Consider the following 25000-nt stretch of genomic DNA (forward strand, 5'->3'; position numbering starts at 1 on the left):
GGACTATAAACACACCTCAGCTTCCTCTTCATCAGTTTAGTGACAATGAAACTCCCCCTAGGTATGTGTTTCAAAGGCGGTGAGTCCCTTGACCCCGGCTTTGTAACAATGACTGAACAGTCATACTTCATTCCTTGTTTCTAGTGGTTTTCATGAATGGATCCTGTGGTCTTCAGTGACACCTTAGACAAATGTCTTAACCAAATGGTGAGGTTTCTGAACACTCAATGGGTGGTAAATGTTCTATCAAAACAGAATTAAGTACTCCCCGTGCAAGGTGGCTCACGCTTATAATCCTATCATTCGGGAGGCAAAGGTGGTAGGATTCCCACAAATTCAAGGCTGGCCAGGGTAACACAGCCAGATTCTGTCTCTAGACAAGGACCCAGCCAGGTCTAATGGCGCTGCAAGGAACTCAAAAAACTCATTCTTGGGGCTGGGAATTTAGCTCAGTGGTAGAGCGCTTACCTAGGAAGCACAAGGCCCTGGGTTCAGTCCCCAGCTCCGAAAAAAAGAACCAAAAAAACAAAAACAAAAACAAAAAAAAACCTCATTCTTGGCCACACAAAGAATCTGAGATCAGTAAAAGCACATAAGCCATCGTTGCATAAGGCACACACATCACACGCAGAGATAAACATTTAGGTATACATAGTAGATCTGAGAGTTGAGCCGGTGCTGCTGACGTGGAAAGCACGTATCCTACCACTAAGCAGTGCGTCTCTAGCTCCTGTTTTTGTTTTTGTTTTTTTTTTTTTTGAGATGTACATGTGTTTTTGCCCTTATGTATTCATGTGCACCATGTGTGAGCCTGGTGTCTGAGAAGTCGGGAGGGCTTCAGATTCCCCAGAATTGGAGTTACTCACAGCCACTGGTCCTCTACAGAACCCAGGTCCTCTTCAAGAAGAGCATGTGCTTGCCAGATGTAGTAGCACACATCTTTAATCCCAGCACTGGGGAGGCAGAGGCAGGCAGATCTCTGAGTTCGATTCCAGCCTGGTCTACAGAGGGAATTCCAGGACTGCCTGGGCTGTTATACAGAGAAACCGTGTGTCAAAACAAAAAGAAAAAGGAAGACAAGGGGCTGGAGAGATGGCTCAGGGGTTAAGAGCACTGGCTGCTCTCCCAGAGGTCCTGAGTTCAAGTCCCAGCAACCACATGGTGGCTCACAACCATCTGTAATGAGATCTGATGCCCTCTTCTGGTGTGTCTGAAGACAGCTACAGTGTACTCATATAAATAAAAAAATTAATTAAAAAAAGTTTAAAAAAAAAAAGGAAGACAAAAGGCAAACAGAAAAGAATGGCATGTGCTCTCCACTGTTGCGGTGTCTCTCCAGCCCCCAGCTAATAATATTTAATAGATGCACTATAAAGCAAAACAAGTATATGATTTGCAAATAACCATGCAGATATTGGTATGAATGATAAAAGGCTTTATTGGTTCAATGTGCAATTTTTTTTTTTTAAATTGAGCCAGTTGTGGTGGCGTACACTGGTAGGATTTGCTGAAGGAGGCAGAGGCAGGAGGATCACGAGTTCGAGGCCAGCCTGGGCTACACATTTTTTGGGCTGGAGAGATGGCTCAGTGGTTAAGAGCACTGACTGCTCTTCCAGAGGTCCTGAGTTCAATTCCCAGCAACCACATGGTGGCTCACAACCATCTGTAATGAGATCTGGTGCCCTCTTCTGGCCTGCAGTCACATATGCAGGCAGAATGCTGTACATAAATAAATAAATCTTAAAAAAAAAAAATTGAAACCACTGTTAAAATGAACACTTGTAGACTGAGGATCATGTTTCTCTAGAGAGAAGAAAGTCAATAAAAAAAGTTGATCAAGAATCTTGCCAAGGTCTGAATTAATGGAAGAAAACAAACTTCCAGGGCCGGTAAGATAGCCTGGTGGTTAGGAACACTTGCTACTCTTGCAGAGGGCCCTAATTTGGTTCCAAGCATCCACATGGAGTCTCAAGCTGTAACTCCAGTTCCAAGTGATCTGACGCCCCCTTCTGGCTATCTTCAGCGCTTCAACACGTGCTGCACATATGAAGGCAAAAACGCGCACATGAACATCAAATCTTTTTAAAGACAGATATTTTAGATAGTTCAATCAGATGATTTTTTTTTTTTTGGTTCTTTTTTTCGGAGCTGGGGACCGAACCCAGGGCCTTGCGCTTCCTAGGTAAGCGCTCTACCACTGAGCTAAATCCCCAGCCCCCAGATGATTTTTAATTATGTGGTGGGGTTGTGTGTACGCCATGGTGTGTGTGTGTGTGTGTGTGTGTGTGTGTGTGTGTGAGAGAGAGAGAGAGAGACAGAGAGAGAGAGAGAGAGAGAGAGACAGAGAGAGAGAGAAACAACTTTGTTTTCTGGCCAAGGCAGTGTCTTGTTACATTTCTGTCACTGCACTGCATTGTCCCCTGAATGGCCAGCGGTTCTGTCTTCACATCTCATTGCAGGAGTGCTGGCAAGTGCTTTTACCTACTGAGCGATCTCCCCAGCCCCTGGTTGAGGTGTAAAATAGGGAACTGGTTATAAACACAACAGGGGGCTGGTAGAGCTGGTCGTGCTGGTGCATACCTTCTATTCCAGCACTCAGGAGGCAGAGGCAGGCAGGTCTCTGCATTCGAGGCCAACCTGGTCTGCAAATCGAGTTCCAGGACAGCTAGGCCTACACGGAGAAAGTCTTGTCTCAGAGAGGAGGGGTGGGGAAGAGGAGGGTAGGAGAAACAACTGGAAGTGTGAGCCCTGCGGACAGACGGACGCTAGGAGGCAGGTAGGATAGAGCAGCTGCTTTACTTCTGATGCACATTCACAGTTGGTGGTAGATTGCCAGAGGTAGAGGAGACCTACTGGGACTCCCGAAACCCAGTTACACCCATTCCTAGTGCTGATGGGGCAGCCACCATGGCCTCCGAGGTCAGAACTATGCGGAATACATCTTTCTTCTTCCTGCTTTTCTAATTTCTTGCCAGTCTCTCCGGAGGATCTCTGGTGGATCCTAAAAGGAAGGTAGCAGTCAAGGGATTGTGTCTATAGGTTGGTTCCCTCTCTCGGCTACTGGTGAGGCCGGCTCCTTTGAACACAACTGTAGCCATTTTGTATTCAGTCTCCATTTTGCTCATAAGGTGAGATTAAGTTCAGGCTCTCAGGTAATTATCCACAGCTGACACTGACAGCTTCCCCTAAAAGGGCATGGCACTATGGTTGTAATTCTCGTGATCTGTTACCTCAGTGCTCTGAAACTTACCTGTCCACCACCCGTCCACCACCCCTCACCTCACTTAGGACCAATCAGCTTAAAAGTCAGCTGATAGGGTTGGAAATTTAGCTCAGTGGTAGAGTGCTTGCCTAGCAAGCACAAGGCCCTGGGTTCGGTCCTCAGCTCCGGAAAAAAAAAACAAAAAAACAAAAAAGTCAGCTGATAATACTCTGTCTAGTTAGCCAAAACGGAGTACTGCCTCCGCCCCAGCCTTCTGAACGTCTGAACTTGCTTTGCCCTATGAAAAGACCGCCGTAACAGACCGACATCATAACTACCGTCCAAATTCTTCTTGTCGTCACGATCCGTCAGTCTTGGGGCGTGCATTCAATAAACTCTTCTTGCTTAACTGAGATCAGTGTTTGTACGGTTTGTGTGGTGATTCCTGAACCCCGACGATTACTACGCAAAACAATAAAACATTAAATGATCAAATCATATCAACATTATTTTCAGCATTTACATCAATTTCTAGAGAAAAACAGAGCCCTAACAAGGAAAGGCTTCGGGTCACAATAGATACTCTCTATTTCATGATTCACGGAGAGCTAAGAAAAACGGTTCAACCCTGCTTCGTGCGTGGTGCGTGCTTTTTTTTTTTTTTTTTTTTTTTTTTTTTTTTTTTTTGAGGATTGGAGTTCAGTTTCCAACCATCCACAACTCCAGTTTCAAGGAAGCTGTCTCCCTTTTCTGACCTCCACAGGCACTGCACACATGTTGTGTATAGACATAGGTGGAGACAAAACACTTATACACAGAAAATAAAATCTTTGCTGCTGTTTTGAGACAGGGTTTCTATGTATAGCCCTGGCTACCCTAAAACTACCTTTGTAGACTAGACTGGCCTCGAACTCACAGAGGTCTGCCTGCCTCTGCCTGTATGCTGGGATTAAAGGGGAGCATGACTGCCACCTGGCTCAAGAGAAAAAAAAATGACAGAAAGCATTTTATTTATTTTTCAATTGGGTTTTTCTTATTTACATTTCTTTTTTTCTTTTCTTTTTTTTCGGAGCTGGGGACTGAACCCAGGGCCTAGCGCTTGCTAGGCAAGCGCTCTACCACTGAGCTAAATCCCCAACCCTCTTATTTACATTTCAAATGTTATTCCCTTTCCAGGTTTCTTGTCCTTAAGTCCCCTAACCCCTCCCCCTGCCCTTCTACAAGGGTGATACCCTCCCCATCCACCCACTCCCCTTACTGCCTCTTCCCCCACCCCCAACAATCCCCTACACTGGGGATCTAACTAAGGACTTCTCCTTCCATTGGTGCCCCAACAAGGCCATCCTCTGCTACATATGCAGTTGGAGCCCAGGGTCAGTCCATGTAGAGTCTTTGGGTAGTGGCTTAGTCCTTAGAAGCTAAGGTTGGCTGGCATTGTTGTTCATATGGGGTCTCAAGCCCATTCAGCTCTTTCAGTCCTTTCTCTGATTCCTTCAACGGGGGTCCTGTTCTCAGTTCAGTGGTTTGCTGCTGGCATTTGCCTCTGTATTTGACATGCTCTGGCTGTGACTCTCAGGAGAGATCTATATCCGGTTCCTGTCAACGTGCACTTCTTAGCTTCAACCATCTAGTTTGGTGGCTGTATATATCTGGGCCACATGTGGGGCAGGCTCTGAATGACTGTTCCTTCAGTCTCTGCTCTAAACTCTGCCTCCATATCCCCTCCTGTGGCTATTTTTGTTCCCCCTTTTAGGAAGGAGTGAAGCATCTGCATTTTGGTCGCCCTTCTTGAGTTTCATGTGGTCCGTGGATTGCATTTTGGATAATTCAAGCTTTTGGGCTAATATCCACTAATCAGTGAGTGCGTACCATGTGTGTTTGACAGAAAACATGTTAAAACAAGATGAAATTTTAGTGACTATGAAGTTCAGATAGTTCAGCTGACAAAACTATTCTGTTTCTAAAGTTGTGAACTGCAAAGATGACCGTTCATAATCCTTCTGCAAACTAAGAGGTTAAGCAAAACAGCTGACTGTGTTGGCTTACACCTGTACTTCCAGATCTTGGAAGGCTGAGGCAAGATGAGTATTGTGAGACTGTGAGGTCAAGGCCAGTCTGGGTATCAATGACCCCATAATCCCCAGTCATAGTTCTATGGGGTGAATGCTCAGTCAAACATGGGTTTAAGCCAATAATAGTCTTTATTAGCTGGCTGGGGACTACACTGGGTGTTCGAGATTCCACAGTAGCAACAAGCCGCCTTCAGAGTGCGAGTTTCAGCACAAAAACCATATCCTGGGTCAACATACTTCAGTTAACAAGAACAGTTAGTCAGAAGCAGAACTATGGAAGCCAAAAAGCACGGTTTGTGTAGTTCCAGACTTTCCCGAAACTATGGGCTTTGATGGATCAGGTCTTTGTTTTGGTTTTGGTAGGTGTTGCTGTCTATGTGCTGAGTTTTACAGTCTGAATGGTACTTCTGCCATGGAGTCAGTTGTGCTAAGGTCTGGGGATTCTGTTACATTCCAACCTGGTCTTAGTGATTTGAGTTAAATCATGGACTCTTCCAGTTCGAAAGAAGGATAGTTTGTCCCAAAGGTCATTAATTTTACTGAACTGATACATAATTGGCCATATAATTTAAAATGCACTGACCCCCCATTAGTCCAATCAGAATGAGAAATACAGGTCCAGGCAAGGCTGATTGACAGAGTAGTCAGTCAGAGGGACCAAGAGGACAGACACTGGTATTATCTAATTTATTTCTATGTTTTTTCTTGCTCTCTTTTTTTAAACCATGGCAATTTTTTGATCAAATTGTCTTGATCAATTAGCACAAAAACAACCAGGTCTTTCCAGTTTTGTTTTTCACAGGTCATGCATAATTTCCTTCATCTCATGAGAAGTCATTTCTGCAAGAGACTCTAACTGTTGTTTTAATGCCTCTGGGTCCCAGTGAACCTCTTTTGGCACGCTCAGTCAAACACTTAGCACACACCCACTGAGTAGTCTTAGGGATTCAGTAACACTGCTGTTGTGAATTAACCCCCAAGTTGGAACAACAGGCATCAGAATAAGAGAAGTTCCTAGATTAAAGATTTTGGATATTAGACAATTTTTAGACTCATAAGCCCTCTAACGTTAATTCGGGCTGTCTAGTCACAGTGAGTTTTCCCAGTCAATGGGTTGACAGTCTGATTAGTTCCTATCCCTATGCAGTACAGGGATTGGCTGAGTTTTGGCTATGATTGATTAACTCTATCCCCAGGGCCTGTTTCTGTGGCATAGAGTTTGATTCTTCAGATTTTTCCTGTTTTTAAAAGCAAGAATTCTTCCTAAAGGAAAATTTGGTTTTATAATCCACATATATAAAGTGGGCGTTAGTGAGCAAAGGTCAAGATAAACATGTGTTACTGGTATATGGTCACACTAGCTAATCTCTTCCTCGTATCTGTCTTTCTCAGTTCCCAGATCTAGGCTTGATGGTAGTGGGGATTGTACCGTAACCCTGTATTCACACCAAACACAAGTCTCAGGATGGGGCAGTGGGCAGGGAGTAGAGGGGCACTGGGTGCAAAGGAACCTTGATTTCAATGAGCTCATGGTCCAGAGACAGTCCATTTGGCAGCAGCATCCACGGCTTTTGTTTTCTTGATCTGGGTGTAGTGGATCCATGGTGTCACGCCAGCCACTTTCACAGCTATAGGAGTAGAGAGAATCACTGTGTAGAGTCCTTTTCAAGTTGCTTCCAGTGGCCCCCTTGGCTACGTGCCTGACTCAGGTTCACTGGAGTTGAACAAGGGGTGCAGGGGCCAGCCAGTTGGTCAATATAAAAACCATGACCGGAAGAGTGAAGATGACTACAAGGAAAGGCAGAAAGAAGATGCAAGGCACAGTTATGGGAGGGGCGTGGTCAATGCCATACCAGCAGCGAGTGCGTTTTCTCAGTGTCTATGAAAGGCAAGCGGCAGAAAGCAGGACCACGTGGAGGAAGATAAACAATGAGCACAAGTGCCTCCATGTCAAGTTTATGGTACACAGTATCTATGTCCGACGGAGGTCGTTTCCTCCAGGCCTGGACAGTCTCTCAAGGACGCCTGCATGAGCCGAGGAACTTTGCAGAGTATAATGTACGTCCAAACAAACCAAAAGAAGTTCATTTTTAAAGACCTGTTTCTATTTTTAAAGTAAATCACTTTCTAAAGAATGTATTTGCTCGGGGTGGGGGAGTTAGCTCAGCGGTAGAGCGCTTGCCTAGAAAGCGCAAGGCCCTGGGTTCGGTCCCCAGCTCCGGGGGGGGGGGGGGGGGGGAAGAATGTATTTGCTCGGGGGTGGGGGAGTTAGCTCAGCGGTAGAGCGCTTGCCTAGAAAGCGCAAGGCCCTGGGTTCGGTCCCCAGCTCCGGGGGGGGGGGGGGGAAGAATGTATTTGCTCGGGGGTGGGGGAGTTAGCTCAGCGGTAGAGCGCTTGCCTAGAAAGCGCAAGGCCCTGGGTTCGGTCCCCAGCTCCGGGGGGGGGGGGGGGGAGAATGTATTTGCTACCTTAGGTAAATTTAGCCAGTCCAAAAAGTCTTATTTCAATACACATACCTGAGCTCAGAGCTAACATAAAAAAGCTAGGCATGGTGGTGCAGGCTTGTGATCTCAGACTGTGGAGGTAGGTACAGGCTGGTTTGGAACTTCTTAGTAAAATAGAAGAGTTGAGAGATGTCTCTGGAGATGTAGGTATGTGTTGTATGTCTATGTGCATGTGGACTCGTGTGTGTGTGTGTGTGTGTGTGTGTGTGTGTGTGTGGCCTTCACCTGTATGCCCCTAAACACACACACACACACACACACACACACACACACACACACACACAACCCCACAATGCATACTTACACCCAGCACATACACAAATTAACCCCATACCCACACCTCTCCAGACCACCATTGGGCCATTTTGGTTGTTCTGTTTCATTTCTTGAGACACTCTTTGAAAATATGAGGTGCATTTCGTCCTCAATTTCTTCTGCAGTTCCTTCACTAGAGATGTTACAGAAGCCTGCAGAGGCTGCAGGAGCCTGGCAAGGCTGGAATCAAGACGGAATCTCGAAGGCAGAGAAGTCAGAATGAATGTAACATGCCATGTTAAAAATTCCTGACTCTCAGGCAGCATCTGCGGGGCTCTCTACAGACAGGAAAGTCTGAATCAAACAGAAAGATAGGGTCGGGGATTTAGCTCAGTGGTAGAGCGCTTGCCTAGGAAGCACAAGGCCCTGGGTTCGGTCCCCAGCTCCGAAAAAAAGAACCAAAAAAAAAAAAAAAAAATAAAACCCAGAAAGATAACCCTATGCTCAAAGAGGTGGCACAGGATTGCCAACTGTGGCGGTTTGAACAAGAACGGGCCCCAAAGGTTCAGATATTTGAATTCTTGGGTCAACAGGAAGTGGCACTATTAGGTGCCTTGGCCTTGTGGGAGTAGATAGGGCTTGTTGGAAGAAATGTGTCACTGGGGTAGGGCCTTGAGGTTTCCGAAGCTCAAGCCAGGCCCAGAGGCTCATTCTCTCTTCCTGTGGCCTGCTGATCCCGATACAGAACTCTCAACTTCTCCAGCACCATGCTTGCCTGCATGCTGCCCCCATCCCCCCTCAACCCACTCCCACCCTCCCACCCCCCACCCCCCACCCCCTGCCCCGTGACAGGCATGAACTGAACTTCTGAACTGGAAGCCAGCCCCAATTAAGTGCTTTCTTTTATAACTGCTGTGGTCATGGCGTTCTTTCACCAACAATAGAACACAGACCAAAACGTCAACAAAACTGAGACTTTTGGGGTGCGGTATGTTAAAGTATGTTAAATCTACCTGATCCGGTTATTCTGTTGTACTCGCATTGAAAATGTTAACATACAAGTTCCCAGATGAAATGGTCTGTCTGTGGCAGCTGCCCATATTTCCTGCCACAACACAACGTTGTCCTGTTGACCTCTGCCTTGTCAATATGTCTAGGTATCACGAAGTGTGGATTCAGCCCATACCTGTCCACTCAGAAACTGATATGCCCATCACCATCAGGGCTCAAAGACCCCCGGGAAGCTCTTAAGGCACAGTGCAGGCTTTTGTCTACTTCAGAGTAGCTGCTGGAGGTCACATGCGACGCAATGGATTTGTGACATGGGTATGGGGACATCCAGTGTTTCTCAAGAACAGGATTAGGAATGCCAGCAAATGTGGAGAGGACACAGAATGACTGTAGGGCATTTGTTAACTTCTAGACAACAGGGTAAAGGATGCTCCCACCCCTTAGTATCACCATGACTGTGATGTCAGCCTTAACTTCTGCATGAGACATCTGACTGTAATGGCCTCCTTTTCAGCTGCTGTGGCTTTTTGGAAAAGCTTTCATTTCTTTTTTTTTTTAATGATTTTTTTTTGTATGTGTGTTCTATCTGCATGTACACCTGCATGCCAGAAGAGGGCATCAGACCCCATTAAAGATGGTTGTAGGCCACCATGTGGTTTCTGGGAATTGAACTCAGGACCCTGGAAGAGCAGTCAGTGCTCTTAACCGCTGAGCCATCTCTCCAGCTCAAAAGTTTTCATTTCAAATGAGGCATCTCTGGGTGGGTAGACATCCGAGGAGGCCAGAAACATTGGATTCCCCTGGAGCTGCAGTTACAGGTAGGCATGAGCTGCCAAGACCTGGCATCTGGGAATTGAACTCAGATCCTATGTAAGAGCCAGGATGCTCTTAACCACCAAGCAGTTTATTTTTCCTTTGGACAAGGTCTTACTATGTAGCCCTGACTGGTCTGGGACTCATTCTGTAGCCCACGCTGGTCTCAAACAATAATAGACCCACTTGTCCCTGCCTCCCAAATGCTGGGGTAAAGGTGAGTGCCACCATGGCCAGCTGTGGCGGCTTCTTTTCCAGATGTGGTCTATGTGGCACAGTGCTAACTCTGCATCGGGAATTACTTGGGTGACCTCAAGAAGGAGCTGCTCTTCTGGTTGTCCTCCGTCGGCACGTGAACCCTCTGACTACATTTCAGCTCTTCCAGAAGCTCTGGCCCAGAAACCCTGAGAATCTTTGGTTAGTTTTTATCAACACACTTAATTCTGACCCAAGGAATTAAAAAAAAAAACCCCAAAACCCTCTGATCATAGTAACTTAATCACATTCATATCATTTTTGTCTTTCACCCATACACATGAAATAAAATTTAAATTTAAAAATTGCCAGGTGTGGTAGCATACATCTTTAATCCCAGCACTGGGAGACAGAGACAGGAGGATCTCTGTGGGTTTGAGGTTAGTCTGGTCTACAGAGTGAGTTTCAGGACAGCCAGGGTTATACACTGAGACCCTGTCTCAAAAAACCAAACCAAACAAAAAACCCCCCAAAACCAGTATGCAGTGGGTAAAATGCTTGCTATGCAGGTAGGAATAACTGAGGTCAGCACCCCAACATGTGTAAAAGCCAAACATGGCAGCTTCTGCCTATAACCCCAGCACTAGAAGTGGGATGGTGGGAACAAGTGGATCCTCTGTTTTTTGGCCAGCTGATTTAGCCAAAACTATAAGCTTCAAGTTCAGGGAGAGAGCTTGTATCAAACAATAAGGAGGACAGTGACAGAGAAAGGTAGCTGAAGTTGACTTCTGGCCCCACCACAGACAGACAGACAGACAGACAGACACAGACACAGACACACACACACACACACACACACACACACACACACACACACACACACACTGGGCCTGCCATGAGCTTTTGAAACCTCAACACAGGGGCAGGTTGTGGTAAACCTCCAAGCCCATGTAAAGAAAACGCAATTCAGTTATATATGTATAAACTGCACACCTATATTGGGCAGATCTCCCTCTACGCCACTTTCTTCCCCAGCTATGAAATCCCTGCTACTTGCAGTTCCGCCGGGCCATGCACTTCTGCTCCATCTTCCTTCCGACAGCCCTCACTCTGTCCTCCTCCGTTTGCTGCTCCTGCAACTCCTCCTCCCCTCCTCTTCCTGTCTGGCCTGGAAAACCCGCCCCCTCATTTTGGGCCAGTGATTGGCTATTTGTCATCTTTTTTTTTTTTTTTTTTGGTTCTTTTTTTCGGAGCTGGGGACCGAACCCAGGGCCTTGCGCTTCCTAGGCAAGCGCTCTACCACTGAGCTAAATCCCCAACCCCTTGCTATTTGTCATCTTTATTAGCCAATCAGATAATTAAGGGAAATACCTCTACAGTGACACACTTCAACAAGACCACACCTCCTAATCCTTCTAATTCTTTCAAACGGTTCTACTCCCTGATGACTAAGCATTAAAATATAGGAGCCTGCAGGGGTCATTCTCATTCAAACCACCACTCATTCTTCAGTTGCCCTCTGCCATATATTTTGTACATTTTTAATAATTTTTGGTTGTGAGCCTAACTTTAATGGCTGAGCCATTTTTCCAGCCCATTTTTTATTTGGAGTGTGTGTGTGTGTGTGTGTGTGTGTGTGTGTGTGTGTGTGTACAGAAGTCAGAGATAACCTGCAGGAACCAGACTCTCCCTCCACTATGTAGGCTCCAGGGATTGAACTCAAGATGTCAGGCTTAGCCTCAAGCCCCTTTACCCACTGTGCCATGCTGTTGAACTGTCACCTTATTTTTCATTAATTATTCACTTTACATCCTGATCACAGCTCCCTCCCTCCTCTCCTTCCAGTCCCACCCTTACAAATCCCTTCCCTTATCACCCCCTCCTCTTTTCCTCAGAGAACCTCCCTTGGATAACACCCCATGCTGGGACATCTAGCCACAGCAGGACTAAGTGTCCTCTTCAGCTGAGACCTGACAAAGCAGTCCAGCTAGGGGAAGGGGATCCAATGGCAGGCAACAGAGTCAGAGGCAGCCTCCGCTCCAATTGTTAAGGGACCAACATGAAGACCAAGTTGCACATCAGCTACAAATGTACAGGGGGCCTAGGTTCCAGCCCCTGCATGCTCTTTGGTTTGTGGTTGAGTCTCTGGGAGCCCCAGTGGCCCAGGTTAGTTGACTTTGTAGGTCTTCTTGTGGCCTTCACCTTATTTTTTGAGGCAGTGCCTTTCACTGAACCTGGAGGAGCTGGTTGATGGAACCAGGCTGGCTGGCCAGCCTCTACCTCACCTGCCTTGGGATTACAGGCACATACAATGTCCTCCAGCTTTCTGGTGTGTGATGGAGACGATCAAACTCAGATCTTCAAGCTCTCATGGCAAGAATCTTACAACTGGGTCATCTCCCCAGTCCCCAGTGCCTATTCTTATGCAGCTGATGAAGATGCCCCCTGAATTGTGGTGTAATAACCACTGGGCATAACTGCCCCAATGCCTCACCCACCCGCTGACAGGGCCCTGCATGAACTGCGGACAAACAGAAGACAACTAGAGAATTGATTGCTGCACGTTGCTTCAGACAAGGTGAACTCAGTCTCTCCCATGTTCCTCCTCCACAGGAAAAGCCTCTCTACTTTCTGGGTCTGATGGCCAAAGACTGCCTCTGTCCTCGGTGCTACAGGGATGCAGGACGATGGGGTAACTGTGTGGGTGATGGAATATGGACTAGCCTCTGTCATTTTAATTCCTTCAAGTCCTCCCATCGCATCGATGGCTACTTCTAGTTTAATGGCTGGACCACAGGCAGCTAGCTTCTTTCTTCAAGGTAATCCACTACTGAGTTAGTTCATTGGTTAATTTGTCAGTTACAACTGTTAGGTCTCAGGCTGGAGAGATGGCTCAGTGGTTAGGAGCACTGACTGCTCTCCCAGAGGTCCTGAGTTCAATTCCCAGCAACCACATGGTGGCTCACAACCATCTGTAATGAGATCTGATGCCCTCTTCTGGTGTGTCTGAAGAGAGCTACAAGTGTACTTATAAAATAAATAAATCTTAAAAAAAAAACAACTGTTAGGTCTCTTGTTTTAAAAAGGCAGACAGGTTTGCATCATTAAGAGGCTTCAGATTAAAAGATAAACAGGTTTCAGATGTGTTGGGGATTGGTTCTGATGCTTTGTCTTAATTTTGGGAGCTGTGGCTCCCAAAAGTCACAGTCCAGATGCTGAGGGTCCCTGCCCCCCAGATAGCTTTGGGTGCCATACATCCAATGGCTGGCAGGGAGATGGAGGCGGGACTTTTAGATTGCATGGGCAAGGGACTGAGGGGGAAGGAGAACAGACAGAATCACCATAATCGGGGGGCAGCAGAGATATCAGACCTAAGGTTCCCCCCGCCCCGAAATGTAAGAACAGGGGCCACTCCCCTGACTGGGTTTGGAGCAGCCAAGATAAAATATAGATTTAGAAAATGTTAACTAAGACTCACCAGAGGCCTAGGGGAGGTTCAGGAAATTCTCGGCCATAGAGCTAGTTAGGCATATTAAGCTGGTGTGTGGTGTGTGTGTGTGTGTGTGTGTGTGTATGTGTGTGTGTGTGTGTGTGTGTGTGTGTGTGTGTGTGTGTGTGTGTATTCATTCACAAATCCAGAGAGCTCTGGCGGGAGGCTAGAAGCTTGATCGACCAACGGGAGCTCTAAGCAGGTTAGCTCTATACTGCTACACAGTTGCAGCTTTTTACTGTTCCTTAATTAAACTTGCTTTGCAGTAACTGCTCTCAGTAACAACTACTCGTGCCTCTGATAAATGGTTAGACGGAAAGAAAAAGGTTCAAAGTGTATGGAAGTTCCGTGTGTTCTAAGGCATATAAAAGTCTGAGGAGGTCAAGGCTTAGGTACGTTCTGAGGGTCTGAAAATTACCTAAGGCAGACAAATGCAAGTTGTAGAGGGATAAGGAAGTGACTCGAGGTATCTGGAAAGTGGAAAGTGTTTCAGATTTCTTTCCCTCATCTGTGCTTATCTTTTTTTTTTTTTAAAGATTATATATATATATACACACACACACACACTGTAGCTATCTTCAGATACACCAGAAGAGGGCATCAGATCTTATTACAGATGGTTGTGAACCACCATGTGGTTGCTGGGGTTTGAACTCAGGGCCTCTGGGAAAGCAGTCAGTGTTCTTAACCACTTGAAAGACCCCAAGAGAGGACCTTTCCCTCAGGAGGAGTCCCAAGCGCCCAATGACCGAGCCGAGTCCACTCGGATGCAATCAGCAAGAGGGTTTATTGGAAAACACAGGTACCTGCGGGCACACAGTCTCTTCGGAGGACTTGCGCGCCCAGCAGCTCCAGCATGGGGCTTTTATAGGGATTGGGGAAGCAGAAGCGGGCGTACAGAAGCAGATGCATAGTTACGGGAATTGGTGGATTCAAACGAGGCACATAGACATGTTCACATATGACTGGCTATTTCACATGATGAGGTAATAAGGTATAGCTACACACATTGGCAGGTTTGGGGCGTCCTGGATGTCGGGGGCTGGGGGCTTATCTCTTCCTGCCAGGTGGCCTGTGAGTCAGGTCCGGTACTCCTGGTCTGTTCTGCATTCCTTTCCTTTTATGGTCTGTTAGTTCTAGCGGCAGGGCGGGGCTGCCTGGACTTGCTTTTCACAGTGTTTAGTCCTGAGTTGAAACATACTCTTTTAACTTCATATTTTTAAACCTTAAATCTGTATAATTTTCCTTTCATTCCCCTCTTCTTCTACTAAGTAATTCTAATCTTAGAATTTTGATATCAAGTCTCGTATTTGGTCTCACCAGTTGTCCTAACTGACTGGTACTGTTATCTCAGAACCATCAACCGCACAGCACTCACTCGATTTGTAACAAAAGCAATTAACCTGTTTGTCACGCAGGGTCCAAAAACTAAAACCAAGAAAATTATTAGTAATGGCCCAGCCATATAGCAGAGAGTAGGGTAGTCATCCAGGGAGACCGAGTGAACCAAGACTCAAACCAACCTTGTTGAGCGTCTCTATCTTTTTGTAGGAGTCAAACCTATTAACTAGTTTCTCTAACACACATGGACCTATAATCAGAAGCAGAAGCAAAACTAAGAAGGGTCCCATAAGGGAAAATACCAGAGTAGTCATCCAAGGAGATCTACTAAACCAGCTCTCAAACCATCCCTGATGCGCTTCTCTGTCTGCCTTTTGTCTAACCTTTCTCTAAGTTTATTCATGGAGTCTTTAATTACTCCTGAATGGCAGTTCTGAATTCTCTATAAGCCTTGTATTGCAACAGCAGATGTCCTTGTGCTGCCCTTGCAGCACCTAGATAGCCTTAGCCCTAAGTAATTCTCAACTCCTTTTTTTGTGTCTTACTAAGTCTTTAGCATCAGGATTCCAATCTGGACACTATCTAAACCTACACACCAAGGTCATGACTAGCTTTTAGAACTTTTAAACTTATACAGATTGTGATCCCTGAGGCACAGTCCCAAGAAGTGTTAGGAGTACTAACATATGCAATGTTACATCATTTGTAATAGAAATCAAGCCTATCCCCACACCTATCTTGATAAAACCCGGGGCAAACATGAAATTAAGTCTAGGGAGCTTTTTGAAGATCTGAGTTTCCCTCTACATCCCAGCTCTCAGCCCCAACAGCTAGTACACGGCTGGTGAGGGCTGAGAGTTGATGGCTGTCAGGGTGGTCAGCAGCACCAGGTACGGTCCTTTCCAGTGAGTATCTGGGTTCGGTGCCATCGTATGTAGCCGAGTCTCCAACCTGGAACTGGTAAGATGTCTCAGGGGTCCCCAGGGCATAGGCTGCTGCCAGCTCTGAGCAGATTTCTTTCTGTATCACCTGTAGGTCTTTTAGCCTGGCACACAAATCATTATTACTATGGCACTATGACATGTTGGTTCAGTAACATCATCTAATACAGTCAGGGGGGCTGAGGCCCCATTTAAGATCTCAAAGGGGGTAAGGCTGAATCTGGAAGGGGTATTTCTTGCTCTGAAAAGAGCAAGAGGGAAGGAGTGTCACCCAGTCTGCGCCAGTCTCCATGGTTAATTTGGTCAGGGTCTCTTTTAGAGTTCTATTTATTTACTCTACCTGTCCTGAACTTTGAGGTCTGTAAATACAATGTAATTTCCAATCGACCTCTAAATACTTGGCCACACCCTGGCTTACCTTGGCAACGAAAGTAGGGCCGTTGTCTGACCAGATTACCTTGGGCATTCCAGACCTGGGGAAGATTTCTTCCAGTATCTTCTTGATGATTGCAGAGGCCATCTCTCGTTTGGTGAGGAAAGCTTCTATCTATTCCTGAAAAAGTATCTACAAGCACTAGGAGATACTTGTGATTATATTTTTCTGGCTTTATCTCAGTGAAGTTCACTTCGACTTTTCACTAAACTCTCTAGGTCTCTTTGCCCTGTTTGCTTGCTAAGCATTCACTTATTGACATACCTTATACTTTCTACTGTCTCTCTGGCTAAAATCTTAAAGTCTGTTACATACACTTACCTACTTGGACAAATTTTTTTATCTCCTAAATGAGTCCATTTCTGTATTTGGCAAAGTGAGTCTTTTCTTTGTTCTCTGGGGAGTATAGCTTTCCCCTCAAGTGCGTCATTGTCTTTTTTTTTTTTTTTTTCGTTTAAGCAATTTGGGCCTTTTCTTCTGTTTTACATTCTAAGTGAGACCATCCCTTAGTCCGATCCTAGTTCTCAGTGGCTGTCTCTTGCAGGCCTGCAACCAGGATAGGCTCCTGCATAGCCATTTCCCGAGCCACTTTATCTGCTTTGTTACTGCCCAATGCCACTGAATCTCTTCCCTCCTGATATCCTGAGCAATGAATAGTACTCACAGTTGTTGGCTTCACCAGGGCATCCAAGAGATGGCAAAGGCATCTGCGGCACTGATGTACTGGGGGGTTGAGGTTCAGCCATCCTAGATGACATTGTGTTGTCCACCATGGCAGCACCCACTTATCTCTGACCTTCATGAAGAGAACTGTTCCCGTCTGTGGACAAGGTAGCCTCGGCTTACAGCAGGGGTCAATCAGCCAGTCGCAGAGGTCTTTCCTCCACCCATGGGCTTCTGCCAGTGCTTGACACTCGTGCTGTGGTGGCTCCAGGTCGGATTGGGCAGCAAGGTGACCAGATTGCCCCCAACAGGTGGAGAATCTAGTCCATGGCAGCTGACCAGTGGTCCCATCTTTTGGGACACTCTATTCAAAGGCAAACATCAGCCACTCTATCACAGTTTAAGTCCTGGATTGGGTGATAATTGTTAGTGCCCGGCTGGCAGGAGTGATATGTTCCAAGTAGAACAGCGCTAAGCCATTCATCTCCCAGCATCAGGTACTGGTGCACTGAAACAGGTCTTAAGCTCCGCATACACAGTCTGTAGATATGCATACACATGGCCTCACCCAGCCATTTCAGCCCACGCAAGCCATTTTGGGGAGCAATTTTCTCATGAGCAAGGGATGGGGGCAGTCAGGGATGACTATGAACTAGTGGGTTACCCGGCCCACGCCAAGGTCCACTGTTCTTCGGGCAGTCCATAGTATTGTTTGTTGCCAGTAGCCCCCTGTACCCAAGGTCTTTGGATACTGGCCCACTGGAGCATAGGAGCACAGAGCATTGGGTCCCTGTATCCATAAAACAACTGGGCAGGCTTCCCTCCTATCTCTGCACATAGCCAGCACTCCAGGACCGAGAGGCTCTCCAGTGTCCCCTCTTGTTCTTTCTGGGGCAGTCCCTGACCCAGTGTCTTTTTTTTTCTTTGCATTAGGCACACTGATCTTTAGCCAGGAATTCTCTTCTGTTGCCAGGTACTGTCTTCCTAGGTTCCCTAACTACTGTGGCCAATATATGTTCCTCTCTTGTCTTTTATCTCTCTTTAGCTCTCTAGCTTCCTCTTCTTTTAGTCTCTTTTCTTCCCTAGCTTCCTGCTCTTTTTACCTTCTTTTCTCTTTCTCTTTGTTTAACCTTACTTTCTCTGTAACTTATACTAACTCTCAGCAACTTAGCATAACCCTTCAAATTTCTGTAACTTTCTCTTCATACCCTTTTCCTTATCTTAGCCAGATTGGTGGGGCATTTTCCAGCCCCTAGGAGACCCACCCTTGGAGCCTGGGGGCAGACCCGGAGCACTCCCTACCTTCAGGCGTATTGAAGTCAGTCGGGAGTGAGGGCCTTCCATCCATGTCTGGAACATTCTTTCTGGCCTCTAGTAGGATTCTGTCTTTCCTCAGTGGTAAAGAAGACCTGTAACAGTTACTAACAAGCATCTCACGTGGGATGGTGAGAAAACAAGAAGGGAATCTAGAGGAGAGAGGTCCACTGAAGAAGACAAATAGCGTTTAGTAACAAAAGGATGGAAAGACGTTAGAACCTGGGTGCTAGATACTAAGCAGCTGACAAAAGAATTGTAACCAGTTTACCTGGGGCTTTCAGGACTTTAGTAGCAGCCCTTTACCAAACTGTCTCAGTGGGCTATAGGCCCATGGAAAAGAAAACATTAATCCTGACTGGCAAAACAAAGTTCTTCACAGTTGTAGATTCTTTGAAACTATTTTAGGGGCTCTTTTTGTCCCCCAACCTGGGGCATTTTAACCATAGGGGAGGAGGCTCAAGAGAGAAAGATAAAACTCCTGGCAGAAAACAATTTCTCTCAAGCAAATTATTTTCAACTTTTAACTTAAGCACCAACAGGACCAAGTAAAACTCTTTGAGGAACAAAGCAAACAGTTTCATGATTTCAAACCCAGTCGTCAGTCCAAGATTTTAAACACAGTCGTCAGTCCAAATTCAAACACAAAACAAAAGTCAAAAAGACACTAACAGACACCAACACGTCCAGAAAACCACAGTCAGGTCACAAAGTAGACAAACAATTCCAACAGTCAAACAAGTAACAAACAGACGCGCCGCGAGGCTTCGGTACCAAACTGAAACCAAGAATTCAGACGGAGTCAGTGAGGGTCTTGGATCCTCTACTCCAATAAAATTCAGACGGAGTCATCAAGGGTGCGGATCCCTCCGAAAACGAACGGAGGTGCCACGGATCCGGATCTCCCTCTCCTCCAACCACCCTTGGAACGTCTTCCAGGGCTGCGGGGGAGAAGTCCGAGCTCGTCAGCTCCTTCTCTGGCCCGCCCAGATAGTCCCCAGATCTGAGCCTATTGATCGATCGTTCACAGGACAAGACACAACAGACAAGACAAACGCCGGCCGGCTTACCTCCCGGTGGGTGGTCGGTGATCTCTGGGCGGAGGGTCTCCAAATCCCGGACAAGCCCCCATAATGAACGACCCCCAGAGAGGACCTTTCCCTCAGGAGGAGTCCCAAGCGCCCAATGACCGAGCCGAGTCCACTCGGATGCAATCAGCAAGAGGGTTTATTGGAAAACACAGGTACCTGCGGGCACACAGTCTCTTCGGAGGACTTGCGCGCCCAGCAGCTCCAGCATGGGGCTTTTATAGGGATTGGGGAAGCAGAAGCGGGCGTACAGAAGCAGATGCATAGTTACGGGGATTGGTGGATTCAAACGAGGCACATAGACATGTTCACATATGATTGGCTATTTCACATGATGAGGTAATAAGGTATAGCTACACACATTGGCAGGTTTGGGGCGTCCTGGATGTCGGGGGCTGGGGGCTTATCTCTTCCTGCCAGGTGGCCTGTGAGTCAGGTCCGGTACTCCTGGTCTGTTCTGCATTCCTTTCCTTTTATGGTCTGTTAGTTCTAGCGGCAGGGCGGGGCTGCCTGGACTTGCTTTTCACAGTGTTTAGTCCTGAGTTGAAACATACTCTTTTAACTTCATATTTTTAAACCTTAAATCTGTATAATTTTCCTTTCACACTGAGCCATCTCTCCAGCCCCACCTGTGCTCATCTTATACCACCATTATACTAGGATTTCAAAAGTTCAGAATTTTAACATCGGCCACAAGTCCAGGATTGTAGTTCCCTTTCTTGTCGCCTGAGTGTGTCTTCTGAATGACGTAGAGGTGTTTCTAATCATGCCAAGACCATCTCTGCTCTGTCTGTACATCTGAACCGAGAAAAGAGTGTTCTGTGCCTTTTGACCCAAACCTGTCGTTTTACTAGGTCTCAGAGGCACGAGTCTACTCCTGTCGCCTTACAGACACCTGTTAACTATATTTCTAAAATACGGATTTCAATACCATGGCAAATACCAACGTTCATCCTTTTGTAAACTAAAGTTCACATAAGCTTCAGGGAGTCAAGAGTCCTAAGACTTGGATCTGCCTGCCGCAGGTCAAATGGACTCCAGATGAGCTCACCCGCCTGTCCTTAAAAACAGGATTTCCTCCTTGGCCTTGGGATTTCTTAACTTCTGGGCCTAGTTTATTTTTGTCCAAGCAGATTTTCACCCAGCTGACAGCCAGGGACCACCTGAGGACTGCAAAGTGCTGAGCTAATCACTTAACCAGCTTAATGGTTACGCTGGCTCCCCATCTTTCAGATGCTTCTGACAAACGCCTCAATTGCCCTGCCTTTGGCTAGCATTTCAGCTTTCTTGGGCCCCTCTGACAATGTCCTAATGCCAGGAAGAAACAGATACAGAAAAAAAATACAGCGTCCATTACCCCACCTGTAAGGGTAATGGGATGCTAAAAGGCCTGTGTTTTGCCAATGACATATGATTCTTAGGTCCCAATTGACCCCTTAGCCAATGACTCGGAAAAAAAAAATCAACAAATCAATGATTTGATTCAGGTACTAGTCAGAGGAGGGGATGAGAGGACTGAGTTAGCCAGGGCCAGGCTGACGCCATCATAGGCTACAAACTGGCAGTTTGGGAGACTAGGCCTAAGTTTCTGTTTCCCGGAAATGAGAACCCGGATCCGGGAATCTGTGGTCAACCGACCACACCTAAGAGCAGCCAGTCTGAGGACACCTCGTCATCTGGCCTGAAGTAAGGTAGCTAGAATGAGTTAGCAACGCCCTGGGAGGTCTCTGGAGGCTAACCAACTGTAGAATCAGTCAGACCCCTGGAGACAGCTAACCAATCCAAGGCACACACCCCTCCCTGGAATTCCCCTGACAATAAAAGCTGGGCCTAAGAATCCATCAGAAATCTCCATTCCCAAAGGGGGAGGCCCCTGTACGCAGGGAAATCAGTTGAATAGATGCTCTTTGCTTTTGCACACTTTTTGAGTCTGGGGTATCAATCTTTGGCAACTCTTGGACCCTAACACCGAGTGAGGGGTGAAAAGGTCCTACACCTGACAGTATCTTTCCCAACATTTACTATGGCTCAGCACTTCGCTTTTAACTGCCCTTTCCTTTATGTGCTGTGGAATGAACACAGAGGCCTGTTCCCTTATACCCTCAGCCAGCACTTCTTAAATTGCCAAACAAGGGCCTGGGATCTAGCTTTGGAGTGTAATAGTTGCCTAGAAGATGCAAGGTCCTGGGTTCAATCCCCAGCATCACCACAAAAAAAAATTGTCAAATTTTATTTTCATCTGTAGGTACACCACGGTTGTACAATGTACACTGTGGCGGTCTTTCCAAAAGCGGACAGCTGCCTTTGACTCCATGTTCCATTAGATAACCTCAATACTTGATGGAACCATTTCTTTGATCTGCTGGTGGTAGCCTGATGTGAACAGATGTTTGGTTCCTAAACCTAAATGGTGAGAATGCCTGGAACTGGCTGTGGGAGGGTCCAGACCACTGTGGGTGGTGCCACCTCTGGGCAGTTGGTCCTGGGTAATTTATGAAAGCAGGTTGAGCAAGCCAGTAAGCAACAATCAATCCTCCATGGCCTCTTCTTCAGTTTTTGCCTTCATGATGGGCTGTAAAATCTACAAAGAAATAAGCCTTTTCCTCTAACATCAACCATCAATAAGGAAAACATTCCCATAGATTTGCCCGTAGACCAATCAGATGGAGGCATTTTCTCGAGTAAGCTTCTTTCTTCCAGAAGGACTCCAGTGTGTGTCAAGTTATCAAAAGACTACCCCCGCATACAAGGCAATGAAATATACCCATCTGCAATCCAGAAGACATGTTAGGACTTAGGTTAAATGTGACAACCATGGGTATGTAGGATTTGTAAGACTGGATGAGATAAACAAGGGAAAAGGGGATGGAAAGAACAGGATTGAAGACAGAGTTCAACTGTTAAGAGTTTCAGACAGAATTGAAGGAGGCAGGACACGAGTCAGAGAAGGAACAAGTAAAGAGATTCAAAGCAAACCAAGAAGGCAGACATGGTGGTTCACATCTTTAGTCCTAGCACCTCGGGGGCAAAGACAGGAGATCTCTGAGGCTACTTTGGGATACATAGTTCCAGAACAAACAAAAAGAAAACGAAATAAGAAAGTCTATGAAAGAAGAGGGGGAAGGGATCCTTCGTGTCAATGGCTCCTAGCAGGTTGAGCAAACGATCTGAAGTCAACCATTACATTTAGCATGGTGAGGTCAGGCCTGTGTGGTGGTGCATGCCTTTAATCTCAGTGCTCAGGAGACAGAGGCTAGCAGACCTCTGTGAGTTCAAGGCCAGCCTGGTCTACAGAGTGAATTCCAGGACAGCTAAGATCATGTAGAGAAGCCTTGTCTCAATAATAACAACAATAAGAAGGTATTATTATTAAGCATGGTGATTACAGGTGATGTTCTTTCCTTAGTTTTAGAGACATACTGATGGTTGGTACTCTTGTACCGTCATAGGTTCTAAAGTCTGAGGTTGAGATTCAGCTGAGATCCAGACAAAAGAAATTTAAGGCATACTATACCTATTTTTAGTTCTAGAAATGATAGTTGGCAATACGAAAGGAATTTAAAAGCTGCCATACTGGGGGAACTGTTCACGATAGTATCTAACTGAAGTCTGGGGGTGGGGTGGGGGGGGTAAATGGTCCATACTTTCCTCAACTCACAAGATAGAAAGTTTATTTTTAAGATTGGGTCTCACTAGGCCAGGGTGGCCTCAAAAACAGGGATCCACCTGCCTCTGCCTCCTGAGTGCTGGGATTTAAAGAGTGTGCTACCTCACCTAGGAGGATGGGAACTTTAATACCATCCCGTCATGATCTGTCACCAAGGAATCCTGGCTAAAGTTTAAATTAGTAAAGGGGGAGACTGCTGAACTTGGGAGCCATTATACCTGAACGAAATTCTCCAACACAGTGAAATCCAGCCTTGCAGCCAGCATCACTGAACACTTACACGTAGTTCCATGGTTCCAGGGTGCGGTTCCCAGGCCAGAGACTGAAGGACAGCACAGCCTCACAAGACAGTTCCTGAGGCAGTGCGGAGGCTCCAAGAGCTATGAGCTTGGGACGGGGCCACAGACACATCTAAAGGCTCTTAAAATAGCTCCGCCTCCCGGTGCATTTGCATGCGTCTGCGTCTCTCCCCTGAATGTCTTTCTTGCCCTAACCCACCCTCGTGCTACACGCATGCCCATGCGCATGCATGGTAGGCGGGGCTAGCCGACTTTCCAACTATTACGTGATGATACAACCTTATCTTGTGGTCTCTCCACCCAAGCAGGCCAGAATGCGTTTTTGCAGAACGTGGGAGAGAAGTAGGGTGGACAGGATTGATTTGGGGTAGCCTCTCATCCATCACTGCTACAACCCAATCCTTGGAAACACTTACTTACTCCAGCTTGAGTCCCAAGGCCCGAAGATGGAGGGCCGTGATGTGAATCCGAGGGCTCCCTCTTATTTACCTTACAGAGGCCTCACGGTCCTACCCATTTGGGCTTTTGAACTGGGAGGAACGTGGTACCCTCGCGGTCTCTATAATAGGTTTGCCTGTGCTCCTTTGAGCTTGGTTCCCATGCTAACAGTAATAAAGGGTGGCATAGAAACCCCTGATAATCACAAAGAGCCCCTCCCTAACACGTGGGCGGCTGATGCAAGGCCTCTGTCATAAAGACCAGCGTTACCAAGGCGCATCCATGCATATCCAGTGACTCTGCCAGGCCTGGAGTCTGTCTCTCTGACCCTGCCGCATTCTATTTGTGGGGCTGGATTTTCCTTTTCTGGAAAAGGAAGGGATACTAGGTTGAAACGAAGTTAGCAAGTAAAAACGTAGGACAACCGATTAAAATTTAATTTCAGGATGGGGGGAAAACACACGTTTGTGGATTTTTTTTTTTTTTGTTGTTGTTGTTGTTCGTTTATTTGGCTAGTTCAGGTTGTTTTCCTTTGGGTCCTGGTTTTGTCTTGTTTTTGAGACAGAGTATCACCTATCTGCCCTTGGTCTAGCGCTTCCTCACCTCCCGGGTGCCGGGACTACTGCTGTGTATTACCATGTCCGGCTTTATGTGGTACTCAGATCAAATCCCAGGGCTTCAACCATGCTAAGCAAGCATTCCACTAACTAAGCTACATCCGCAGCCCCAAACAGGTGATTTCTTCTTAGTACAAGCTGTGTCCTGGTGTCCAAAATTTGAAGTTACTTTGTCAGCCCTACCTTAGGGCAGTTAGAAGCCGAGCAGACAAGGACAGCATTGGAGGCTTGCAAACTCAAGAAAGGTTATCTAACCATGCCCATCTCTTGTCCTACCTTCAACACGTCTGCCACCACAGGCTCAGGACCAGAGAAATCCACTGCGGTGAAAACCCCCCTCCATTCTGTTTCAACACAACACCGACTTCTTAAACCCATTGTCCTTTTCCCCATCCCCTTATGCCTCCCAGCACCAGGGCATTCCCTGGGGACTTTCAGGTTCTTTGGGAAGTCGAAGCATCAGAGAACACTTGTGGGGTGGGGGAGGGGGCTGGGACAGCTCAGTGCATTATGATGTTGGAGGCAGTGAGTCACTTTCTACGGAAACCTGTCAGTGAACTGTGTCTCTTGAATTAAGGGTATGTAGTCCTCTTGGGTAGTGAAGGTCTGGGAAGGGGGAAATGGAAAGTGAATGGGAAGCTTATGGTTTCGGATGAT

The 25000-nt window shown here is 46.6% G+C and overlaps 1 long non-coding RNA gene across 6 annotated transcripts; it reads right to left on the reverse strand.

Moving 5' to 3' along the window:
* Positions 1 to 2778: 2778 nt before the first annotated feature.
* On the reverse strand, positions 2779 to 24800 carry LOC102550982 (uncharacterized). Of its 6 annotated transcripts, none has more exons than XR_015650506.1 (4): positions 24620 to 24800; positions 6786 to 7062; positions 3541 to 3664; positions 2779 to 3001 (listed from the first exon to the last, which is right to left on the reverse strand). It is a non-coding gene; the product is annotated as an uncharacterized LOC102550982 (long non-coding RNA). The 6 variants fall into 6 exon arrangements; XR_015650508.1 differs by having other exon boundaries at positions 6786 to 6902; positions 24620 to 24799; XR_015650505.1 differs by lacking the exon at positions 24620 to 24800 and adding an exon at positions 23705 to 23898 and having other exon boundaries at positions 6786 to 6902.
* Between the last annotated feature and the right edge of the window lie 200 nt (positions 24801 to 25000).

Source organism: Rattus norvegicus, chromosome 1 (genome assembly GCF_021556685.1).
Source record: "Rattus norvegicus strain SHRSP/BbbUtx chromosome 1, alternate assembly SHRSP_T2T, whole genome shotgun sequence".
NCBI lineage: Eukaryota > Metazoa > Chordata > Mammalia > Rodentia > Muridae > Rattus > Rattus norvegicus.